The 12,694-nt window shown below is 33.4% G+C and overlaps 1 long non-coding RNA gene across 1 annotated transcript in view; it reads right to left on the reverse strand.

Annotated features, from left to right (window-relative positions):
• The window catches only part of LOC113628663 (uncharacterized), a 57,374-nt gene extending 44,898 nt beyond the window's left edge, over window positions 1-12,476 (reverse strand). Inside the window, exons 1-2 of the long non-coding RNA XR_003436172.1 lie at window positions 12,125-12,476; window positions 10,234-10,286 (exon numbers count right to left, since the gene is read on the reverse strand). This is a non-coding gene — a long non-coding RNA (uncharacterized LOC113628663). The remainder of the gene's footprint in view (window positions 1-10,233; window positions 10,287-12,124) is intronic.
• Between the last annotated feature and the right edge of the window lie 218 nt (window positions 12,477-12,694).

Here is a 12,694-nt window from a genome sequence, read left to right on the forward strand (position 1 = left end):
TGTGTGTGTGTGTGTGTGTGTGTGTGTGTGTGTGTGTGTGTGTGTGTCTGCATTGCTCACTGTATTATATTGGAAATAATCCCTTTGTGTCTTTTTCCCCTACTACATTTGAATTTCTTTAATAATAGAGATTATATATTATTAAATTCTGTATTTTTCAAACTTGTCCTCAACAGTTTGGCTACCTTAGGAAAATCGCAAGCAATATGTTGGGATACCTGAAAATAAGCCTGGAGAGATAAACAAGAAAACAATACTGGGACTTCAAATTTCAAATTATGGAATTCCTTAGATGTTAAGTAAACATCCTCTTTTCTTATATTTATCACTTTATTTTAATTATCTAGACTTTGGCAAAGAATGTGAAACTAATTTAACCTTTATGAAAATTCTGTTCTGTGTAGAACACAGAACAGACCTATGCTCAAGTGAAAATGGAAGGTTATAAATATATTGTTCCAGAAACAATTTAAATGTACCCCAATGTTCACTGTAGCTCTATTTACAATAGCGAAGACATGGAAGCAAACTAAATGCCCATCAACAGATAAATGGATAAAGATGTGGTACATATATACAATGGAATTTCTTTAACATCTTCATTGGAGTATAATTGCTCTACAATGGTGTGTTAGTTTCTGCTTTATAACTAAGTGAATCAGTTATACATATGCATATATCCCTATACCTCTTCGCTCTTGCGTCTCCCTCCCTCCCACCCTCCCTATCCCACCCCTCTAGGTGGTCACAAAGCACCGAGCTGATCTCCCTGTGCTATGCGGCTGCTTCCCACTAGCTATCTACCTTACATTTGGTAGTGTATATATGTCCATGCCACTCTCTCACTTTGTCCCAGCTTACCCTTCCCCCTCCCCATGTCCTCAAGTCCATTCTCTAGTAGGTCTGTGTCTTTATTCCCGTCTTTCCCGTAGGTTCTTCATGACCTTTTTTTTCTTAAATTCCATATATATGTGTTAGCATACGGTATTTGTATTTCTCTTTCTGACTTACTTCACTCTGTATGACACACTCTAGGTCCATCCACCTCACTGCAAATAACTCAATTTCGTTTCTTTTTAGGGCTGAGTAATATTCCATTGAATATATGTGCCACATCTTCTTTATCCATTCATCTGTTGATGGACACTTAGGTTGCTTCCCTGTCCTGGCTATTGTAAATAGAGCTGTAATGAACATTGTGGTACATGACTTTTTTTGAATTATGGTTTTCTCAGGGTATATGCCCAGTAGTGGGATTGCTGGGTTGTATGGTAGTTCTATTTTTAGTTTTTTAAGGAACTTCCATACTGTTCTCCATAGTGGCTGTATCAATTTACATTCCCACCAGCAGTGCAAGAGGGTTCCCTTTTCTCCACACCCTCTCCAGCATTTACTGTTTGTAGGCTTTTTGATGATGGCTATTCTGACTGGTGTGAGATGATATCTCATTTATACAATGGAATATTACTCAGCCATAAAAAAGAACTAAATACTGCCATTAGCAGTGACATGGCTAGACCTAGAGATTGTCATAACAGAGTGAAGTCAGTCAGACAGAGAAAGACAAATATCATATGATGTCACTTATATATGGAATGTAAAAAAATGGTACAAATGAACTTATTTACAAAACAGAATCACAGATTTAGAAAACAAACTTAATAGAAGGGGGGAGGGATTAATTGGGAGACTGGGATTGACAGATACACACTACTATGTATAAAAGAGATAACTAATAAGAACCTACTCTATAGCACAGGGAACTCTACTCAATAATCTGTAATGACCTATATGGGAAAAGAATCTAAAAAAGAGCAGGTATATGCATACCATATGACTGATTCACTTTGCTGTACAGCAGAAACTAACACAATATTGTAAATCAACTATGCTCCAATAACAATAATAAAAAATGATATAATTTGACCTTGTATTTAGTTTCTTTGAAATATATAATTACCTTCATGAAATATGTCTAAGTAAAATATTTCTCTAGGAATACATTAGAAAATGTTGAAGATTGAGAAAAAAAATAACACATAGAGAAAAAGACACCCCCCTCCCCACACAAATGTTAGAGAATTTATTAGCATTTCCTTCAAATAGTATTAGATGTATTTTTAATACTAAAAGTTTGCTAGTGGTTTGGGTTTGATGTCAGTGAACATGGTGGAATAGGTAGTTCCAAGGGGCTGTCCGTCTAAAAACATAGTAGATTCTTGAAAAAAGTCAAAGGCTTACAGCAACAAAGTAAACACCTAATCAAGAAGGCAACTTAAAAACAGATGGAGAGCTCTGAAGTATTTTTACTTGCCTTTGTCCTACCTCCCTCTGGCTCAACAATGGTTTTGAAATGATAACCCATGTTCCCAGTATGTAATTCTGGTCCCTGGCTCCAGAGGGAGCAAAGCTGACCTTGTTCTCTAATAGTTATTTTTGTCTGTTTTAATCTGTCTAATGGCTAGCTGAAGGACTGACAAAAGCACTTGCCTCTGTTGCCTCTGTCTCACCTAATCCAAAACTTTCTCAGGGCAGAAAAGTGGCTACACAGAGGGCATTCCTCAAAAACTTTAAAAGGCAAATGAAAAACCCACTGCCGTCTAGAGCAAATACAATTTGAGGGGAATTAATAGACTGCCAGAAGCTTGAGAGAAAATTTTGTGGAGAAAAAGTATTTGAAGAATTATGGCATTGAAAATCTCACATGAATATTGGGGAATACAGAAAGTTATGTACATGCCCAGAGCAGGATGTGTGTTCAAAAACACAACTGGGAAGACCCTAAGCTTTTACCTTAGACTGATTTTTAGACTCTGCACAGCAGGAAGTAAAGACTAAGGAAGGTTTGTAACTACTCAGCTAAGTGTTAAAAGAGTGTTACAACACATAGCCAATGTGCAAAGACTCAGAATTTTTGGTTCTGTTTTTGGCTCCAAACATTCAAAGAAATCTGTCAATATTACCTAATCAAAAGATAAAAGGGAGACTGCAGAGACCACACATATCAATTAATACAGAATAGTTTTAGATTTCAGAATATAAAATTGTTTAGAATTGTCACTAAACAACCAACCAATTACAAATCAGAGAAAGCAACAAGAACAAATTTCAAGGTGGCAGAAGAATCTGATTCCCAGAATTAACAAGTCATAATATTCAAAATGTCCAAGTTTCAACAAAAAATTATGAATCATGTAAAAAAAATGTATGCCCCACTCATAGGAAAATTAACCAGAACTGTCTCTGCGGAAGTACAGACATTGGACTTACTAGAAAAAGACTTTAAATTTACTGTTTTATATTCAAAGAGGTAAAGGAAATTATGGACAAACTAAAGGACACCATAAAAATAATGTCTCAAGAGACATAGGGTATCAGTAAAGACATAGAAATTATAAATAGGAACTAAACAAAAATTCTGGAGCTGGAAAGTACAAAATGTCCAAAGGGCTGTCCCTCTACCAACACAGTAAAAGTAAACAAAAACTCTCAGAATTAATTGTTTTAACTCTTGAAAAAAATCAGACTTATAGCAACCAAATAAACACTGAATCAGGAAGGCAACTTAAAAATAGTTGGAGAGCTTTGAAGTACTTTTTAGTGAAATGAAAAATTCACCAGAGTTTCAACAGGATATTTAAGCAAGTTAGAAGAAAGAATCAGTGTATGTAAAGAGAGATCAATTGCAGCTATTCAGTCTGAGGAACAGAAAGAAAAACTAATAAACATAAAAAACAGTTAAGAGGCCTGTAAGACACCATCAAGTGTACCAACATATGCATAGTAGAAGTCCCAGTGGGAGAGGAGAAAGTGAGAAAATGACAGAGTATTTGAAGATATGATGGCTAAAAACTTCCCAAATTTGATGGAAGACATGACTCTACACAAACAGGAAATTCAATGAACTCTAAGAAGAATGAACACAACAGTATCCACACTGAGACACACTATAATCGAACTGTCAAAAGCCAGAGACAAAGAGAGCACCCTGAAAGCAGCAGGAGAGGAGCTACTTATCACGAACAAGTTATTGACAACATTAAGTGTAAAATTCTCAGCAAAAATGACAGTGGCCAGACAGCTGTGGGGTGGCATTCTTAACTTGTTGAATAATAATAATAACCTATTGAATTCCATATGTGACAAACTAAATTTCAAAATCAACAAGAAATTAAAACAGTTTATAGCACATGGAACTGCACTCAATATCTTTTAATAACCTATAATGGAAAAAAATCTGAAAAAAATATGTATATACACACACATATACCTACACACGTATGTATATATACACACATATGTATATATATGTCTCTCTCTCTCTCTCTCTCTCTCTCTCTATATATATATATATATATATATACACAATTGAATCACTTTGCTGTGCACCTAATTCTAACACAACATTGTAAGTCAGCTATGCTTCAATTAAAAAAAAAATTCCAAATAAACAAAAATTGAGGGAGTTTGTTATTTGCAGACCTACCCTATAATAAATGCAAAAGGGTGTCTTTCAGGTGGAAATACAAGGATACCATACAGTAACTTGAAGCCATACAAAGAAATAAAGAAGACTGGCAGAGATAACTATGTAGGTTAATGCAAAATCAATTATTATTATATTTTTAAAAAAATCCCACCGCTTATTCTTTTAAGATTTAAAGGACAGATGCATAAAAATAGATATAAACTTATGCTAATGGGTACATAATGTATAAATATGTAATTTGTGATGACAACAAAAATATCAAGAGAGAAATATGGAGCTGTATGAGAGCTGAGTATTTGTATAGTACTGAAGCTAATGTGGTATTAATCCAAATAACTTGTTATAAATTTAAGAAGTTAATTGTAATCTCTAAGATAGCCACTAGAAAATAATTTTAAAATACATATAAAAGGAAATGAGAAACAAATAAATGTACACCATACAAATCAATTAAATACAAAAGGAGGCAGTAATTAAGGAATTGGAAAACAAAAGATATGATATATACAAAATAGTAAAGTGGCAGAAGTATTTCCTTATTAGCGATTAGTTTAAATGTAGAGGATTAAAATCTCCAATATAAGGCAGAGATTGTTGAAATGGATTAAAAAAGACACATGGTCTACTTGCCGTCTATAAGGGACACATATTTTATCTAAAGACACAAGTAGTTTGAAGGTAAAAAGATGGAAAACAATATTCCATACAAAGTTTTAGTAACTAAAAGACAGCTGGATGGGCTATACCAATATCGTAAGACATAGAATTTAGCTCAAACACTGTTACAAGAGACAAAGAACGACATCATATAATATATGGATAAAAGTGTCAATTTATCAAGAAGATATAACAATTATATATATGCACCTAACAACAAATAGATACCCAAGAGTAGCAACTTTTCATTTTTGAATTTTGAAATTCCTTTTAGGCAACACTTCTTTATATTTTGCCCATAATCCACTTATCTGAAAATAGAAATCTTATCTTTTTCTGAGTGATAAAAATCGATGTTTTTTCTGTTACATTTCTTAGTACTTTAAATATGATCAAACCATATCAAGAAAAAATGGTGTAGTTGAGCATTTTTACAGAAAATGTGCCCCTGATACAAATTCATATATTGAAGCCCTGTCTCCCATTGTGACTGTATTTGGATATGCGACCTTAAAGGAGGTAATTAAAGTGCAATGAGGTCAAAAGGGCCCTAATCTAATAGTACTGATGTTCATGTAAGAAGAGGAAGACACACCACCAGGAGCACGCACATCCAGAGAAAAGGCCATGTGTCAACACAGTAAGAAGGACCTGTAAGCCAAGGAGAGAGGTCATACCAGAAATCAACCCTGTCATCATTTTGGTCTTGGATTTCCAGCCTCCAGAATTATGAGAAAATAGAGTTCTCTTGCATAAGTCCCACGGTCTGTGGTATTTTGTTATAGGAGCCTTAGCAGATAAACACATGCATTCTGTCCTTAGTCCTCATATGGATGAGATGTATCTCTTTATGGATAATATGTATCTCATACATAACTTCTTTATTAATATAATTAAGAATTTTTAAGAGGCTGATTGCCTAATTTAATTAAATGAAATTTTGTGTGTGATTTTCAGTCTGAATGTACAGCTTTGACTTACTGGAATCATGTATGGTATTGACATAAAATTTATTCCTTTCTAAAGAAAAATTTGGATGTAGATCATAATTCTCTTATGGCCATCTGAAACATACTTATTAATATTTTGTAAGAAAATATCTATCTTTATTCATAAATATGAGTTACCTTAATTATTTTGGAGTGATCGAGCATGGACTCAAGATTTCTTAAACTTAATGAAAGCCTTTTTCCATGCTCTGTAACTATTTTATAAAATGAGAATTGCTGTTTGTCATAGAAATAAGGAATTGTCCCATAAACTTAAGTTGAATTTGACTTAGAATCAGTTATTTGGTGCCTTTTTATTTTTAATTTGGTAACTATTTACTCTGAATATTGAGTAATTAAGTTATCTGTACCTCCTTGGATTGATTTTATGAATTTTTGGCTCTGCCTGAGTATAATTTGTTACAAGATTTTCAACTTCATTGATTTACCTTACCATTGCACATCTAAGTCATAGACACACAAACACATGCACACACAGACACATTTTAGCTATCCCATTTTAGCTATTCTATTTCTTTCTTTCTTCATCTTTGTTTAGATTTATCAGAGACCATTTTATCTTTTTTTAAAGCTATCAGTTCCTGAACTGTTTAATCAGTTTTACAGATTTGATTTCTTTTGTTTTTGGTGTATTAATTTCTATGACTTTATTTTTCATCTCATTAATTTAACTACATTTCTTTTAATTATTTGAAATAAATCATTAGTTAACTTTTTAAAAAAATTATTTTGGTTAATGTTTGACATGCTTGGTCTCTTTATCTCTAGCTGAGCATAGTTTTAGTTCTATCACTTAGGTTTCAATTTTGATTTAATTATTATTTGGTATATAAATTATTTTGTAAAGTTTTTTATTACCTTACTATTGGGGCTTATATTTTACACTTTTATTATTAAATTATTAGATTTTTATTTATGTGTGTATGTTTGTGTATTTGGGAGGTACTGATATAACAGACAAATGATATTGCCTGAACAATGTACTTTATAGGAGCTTTTTTCAGGTTTTCTCACTAACCTAAAATATAAAATTATACAAACATACTCATAGATACAACACCGACCGTATTTTATCACTAGTATTGTTTGTTATTTTGGTAGCCAAATATTGGAAATAGATATCAGGAACCCATTTAGTTTCTGGAGACAATGTTTACAAGGCATCACAGTCACAGAGGTTGAAGCAATCCTTGGGTGGTTGAGGTCACTGGCATCTAGAGCTCTCAGTTGCAGGCATTATTTCCTAAAGTTAATGTGAGTTAGAGGAAAAGCACATTTTCTATATTAATGCTATGGCTCTTGGCACCAACTACAGCCAAAAAAAAAAAGATAGAATGACTGTATTTTCTACTTCCTGGACTTCCTCCAAGTACATTTACACTTTCACGCAATCTCTAGAATAAAATAAATATTAATGACATGTAACAAAATTTTAAAAAAAAAGTGCCTCTAGAAACAACCTAGCACACAAACAGGTATTTCCACCTTAATAGCCAACTCACCCCCAAATCAGCTCATAATCATATGATGTTATAAGAATTTAGGTTATATGAGATTTTAATCATCTCCCAATGCTTTTAGACTTTCTCATAGAGTTGAGTCTAATGTCAGTTGATCAATTTGACTTATGCAGAATGAGTCATTTATAAAGTCAGAGGAATCCAGACAATCCAGACATGCAAGCTCAGTTTTGTATACCATTGACCAAAGGAGACACCATATGGTAACTCAGGGCTGTACCAACACACATTTAAGATACTTACTACTATACCACAGTTACATATTTTCATGTTAAAGAATGAAAATGGTTAAAGAAGTCCCAGGCACATTCTATGATGGGTAGTAAAACTAAAATTAAAACCACCTTGAAGAGAGTCCAAGTCTTTAAACTCACCTTTTTTTTTTAAGTTCATCAGTACCAAGGGAAAAACCTGATTGTATCAATTTTCTGTTCTATAAGCATAGTACATTCCAAAATGTCTAACAGCAGATTTTGAGAAGGGCTGCAGAGATCAAGCTGTAAGCCAAAATCTTGCATCTGTATAATTTAATGAACATGGATTTGCTGTGGTGAGGAATGATTGCCTATTTACACTGTTAGACAAGTTTTCTTACTGTTTGAATATTAATTACAAAATTTCAGGCTTTACCTTTTCTTTTACCCAATCTACATCCAAGACAACTCTGGCTAAGTTTTTCTTTACTGTATTACAATAGTTTATAATATAATAGGTAGTCAGGTAGGGCTTAAACGAATACCTGAAATTGGCAGCAGGAACTAGAGAATGGTTAAGAATTCTTCCAAAGTCTACCATGTATCATCTTACACAACACCAATTGGTTAGGAACTTACAAAAGAACAATATTTTCAATCGTGTTAAAATAGAAAGTTGATGTGTTTTACAAAAAGGAGCTATTATTAAAAGTCAGTAATTGAGAGGCCATAACACTCATTAATTTCATGGTGAGGGAATAAAACACTGGCCAAGTATACTTAAATATAATGTCAAAACATTAACCATTTAATATTTCACATAATTTCATTATCCCACATATTATCTCATTTTCATCGTTTCATTGACAAAAAGTCAAACTCATGTACAATTATGTAAAACATCCAAATGCATTTCTTTTTCTTTATATATAAAATTTTAATGTGATTTTGCCTTGTTCTATTTGGCACCTGGTGAGTGTAAATAATTTTTCTTTTTATTCAGTTTTGGACTTTGGCATCTTCTTTAAAAATTTGATTTAAATAATTCTTTTCATATCCTTTTTCATTTTTGTCACCTTGACAAATTTGGACAAAAGAAAAACCACGAAGGATGCAAAATAAAGCAATGTCATCAGAAATTAAATTAAGAATTGTAATAGATTATATACAAATCTTGAGAATTCCCTAATAAAATCAACAGAAGACCCTGTTTATCTTGAAATGATAATTCATTTACAGTGAAGCTCTGTCAATTACAGTACTAATAGGAGAAAAATAAGATGGCTATGTTACTTTTTATTCTCAAGTATCTTAATGAGTTACAAGAAAAAAGCTAATAACAATTCAAATAGTCAATATCTATTCTACAAATGTGAGGTCAGAACTGAGTCTCAAACGTGATGAGAATTCATAAAAGCAAAACATAAGACAACAAAATCTTTCAAACTGGGAATGTACTACATTTAGCACTGCAAACACTGTGTGTATGGGCATGTGTTTGCAATAACATATATATTTTTTTCCTTACCACATCTTTGCAGATTTTTTTCTATCAGTAACAGGAAATTTTCCGAATAATAACAAAAGATATTTCTCAAAGTCACCATATACAATTTTTACAAGAAATTTTTTAAAATGTAATTGAGTTTATTTCATCAGCCTATTTCAGCCCCATGAACTGGCTTAAAATATAATCATTTCAAGACTATATAATATTCTAATATTTAAAATATATTAATATTTTTGGCTTTGTAAGAAAATCTAAAAATTTTAGGACAAAAACAAATTATTACATTAAAGTCATCTTCCAGTATATTGACCATAGTATAATATCCATACCATACTAATTCCCACACACAAATATACACATATGACAATAAAAGCCTCCAAGACTTTGAAGGTCATTTTCCTACAAAATATTAATTTAATATCTTTATGTATCAGTTTTTAGAAGGTTTGTTTTCTCTTTTTTTTTTTTTTTTTTTTTTGCAGTGCGCGGGCATCTCACTGTTGTGACCTCTCCCATTGCGGAGCACAGGCTCCGGACGTGCAGGCTCAGTGGCCATGGCTCACGGGCCCAGCTGCTCCGCGGCCTGCGGGATCCTCCAGGACCAGGGCACGAACCCGTGTCCCCTGCATCGTCAGGCGGACTCTCAACCACTGCGCCACCAGGGAAGCCCTAATTCTTGTTATTTTTATAATGATAAAGTAAAACACTCTTTTGATATCCACGTATAGATTAAAGTGTGAAGAGATTCAGGAAACATTCTACTAAAGATTGACATTTTGATAGATTATAGGTCCAAAAATATCAAAATATTTATCATTTCAAAAAGAATAGAATTGCCAAATTATCAACTTACCAACTTAGTCTCAAAGGATGTTACGGAACAGCAGTATTTTTTCATGAATTAGTCTGAAAAAAATGAGAGGAATATGTAAAAACCAGAAAGAAAGATGCTGGCTCACTGGGATTCTAAAATTAACATAGCAGGCATTTCCTGCTGAACACCAGCAAATTTTTCCTGAAAATTTAGACTTATATATAAAAATACTAATTGGAATATTATTTCCAAGTAGGTAATTTATACATTGACACCAAACCTCCCATCTATTTCCCCAAAATACAATTAAAATAGCAAAACATGCATATAGACACACATACACCTACAAAACAATCTGTTGTGTTTACTCTGACCACCAAAGTATCTATGCTGTTAACAATCGCTTTGTATGTTTATAATAACATTTCTCCTTTCCTTTGCTCTCTTCTCCACAAATTTAGCATATTTGAGTCTTTTGATACTCGCTGCACACATGAACAAAAGTATGGATTAAGTGTGCAAGGAAATGTGGAAATACATTCTGAACAAACACACATTTGCAAAAATCATGACACAGAGTATGACACTGTGATGCCTTTCGTAAAGCAAACAACATCCATGACAGACACACCTATATGGATACACAGTCAGGTTTTCAAATAGCTACATACAATTTCTAGTTGCTACCAACTGAATTTGGAATACAATTCTAGACTTTTCCTCCATATATATTTAATATTTTATATATACTTTGAGACAAAATATAAATGTTTTCATGTAAACATTAGTCAAAAACACTGAACTGAGAGATATGTATGGTCTATGATATATTGTGATAAAAATCCAAGCATTGGTCTACTGGATTAAATACTAACACAGAGGGAAATTTTTTATACTTTTATATCTGCTCAAGGACTTGGAACTGACAGTACATACATACATCACATTGAGAAAACAGAATAACAGGGACAGAAAGTTAAAGCCTTGCTAAAGGACAAAAAGTGGACCTATATTAAGAAATGCTTGGACATCAACAAAGAGATTGATATTTAATTTTACACACAATGATAGCAATAATGCCAGCTACCTCCCTTGATTAAAGTTTGACATGTTCCGAAGCAATATTTACAAATACTTATCTTGCAAAGTAATTATTAGGAGCACTTCTCATCAATATGTTTATGTATTGTAAAGTTTCCCTCCTCAAGTCAGACCACCTGGGATAAAATCCTATGTCACATGACATTCAATAAACTGAGAATTTACCATGCCTTTGTTAAATAACCTATAATGCACATAACAACATTTAGCTCTCAAGGTGATTCTGAATATTAAATTAGCTAAAGAGGGTCTGGTTTACAATCCAACAGGATAATAGGTCTCAAGAAACATTACCCCCAACCCTACTTATCCTCTTCCACTTTAGCTATGCTTAGGTTGGAAGTTTGCAAACAAATTTCATAATTTGTTCTACTGAAAGTAAATTCTTATTCATCATTATTCTTGCAAACTTGTTTAAAGCACCATATCTAATTGTATGTAAATGCATATATGTCTCTGCAGTTTCCAATTTAGGGAATGAAAGCTTTTTTACAACGCACTTTTCTATGATCAATTAAGCAAAATACACTTTTTTCCAAAGCCTATTTGAAGTACAGCCTTAGTGGAATTTTTTTTTTCAGTTGTTGCACAGATTATTTTTCTTTTCAAGAAAAACAAATGTACTTCCAGTTTCTAGTTCTGCATATAAGGAGCCTGGAAGTTGTCATGCTACCCTAACAACAGATTTAAAACAAACAAACAAAACCGAACAGACTGAAAAATCAACAACTCTTCTTGGATCCAGAAGAGAGGGGAGAACACAAAAAAACTACTACCCTCAAGACAGGAGAGACAAACAGGCAAATGCATACAGGCAGGCACATCTTACCAGAGCAGAAACTCAGGAACAGAACCACGGAGGAACCAGTGCCAGGGTAGGAAGTTCTGTACCATAATTGATGAATTGCTGGAGGCTCAGTGCCAAGTCTGAGAGTTAAAAACTCCACAATATTGTGAAATTTATCTCTAGGAGCTTAACAAGGTTCCCATTTTAAATATCAGAGCAAAATCCTTTCCAGCTTCTGTCAGGACGCTGAGGAAAGAAACCATTTTGAAATACGCCAGAAGATTCTGTTTTTCCTAATAAGGAGTGCCCTCAGCAGAAACTAGTTAACCAGAGCCTGACCTCGGGAAGGGAAATAACCAACTGCAGCTGGTTCTAGCCTTCCATGAGGGGAAGAGGAATAAACAACTCTAGCCCACTCTAGCTATCCTGACCCAGCTGAGAGGGAGAGGAAAAAGCTGAGAAACACAGTTTACCGTCTGTAGGCATACACTAAAAACTGAGACCTAATCAGCATAGAACTACAGAATGCTTCATCTCCTCTCACACCTCACCACCACATTACTAAAGGTCTACTGACAGCAGCTCCATTTACCCAGTGCATCACATCTGGTT

This window comes from Aethalodelphis obliquidens, unplaced genomic scaffold, assembly GCF_003676395.1.
Source record: "Aethalodelphis obliquidens isolate GAN/ISIS:26980383/991018 unplaced genomic scaffold, ASM367639v1 scaffold24, whole genome shotgun sequence".
NCBI classification, from domain to species: Eukaryota; Metazoa; Chordata; class Mammalia; order Artiodactyla; family Delphinidae; genus Aethalodelphis; species Aethalodelphis obliquidens.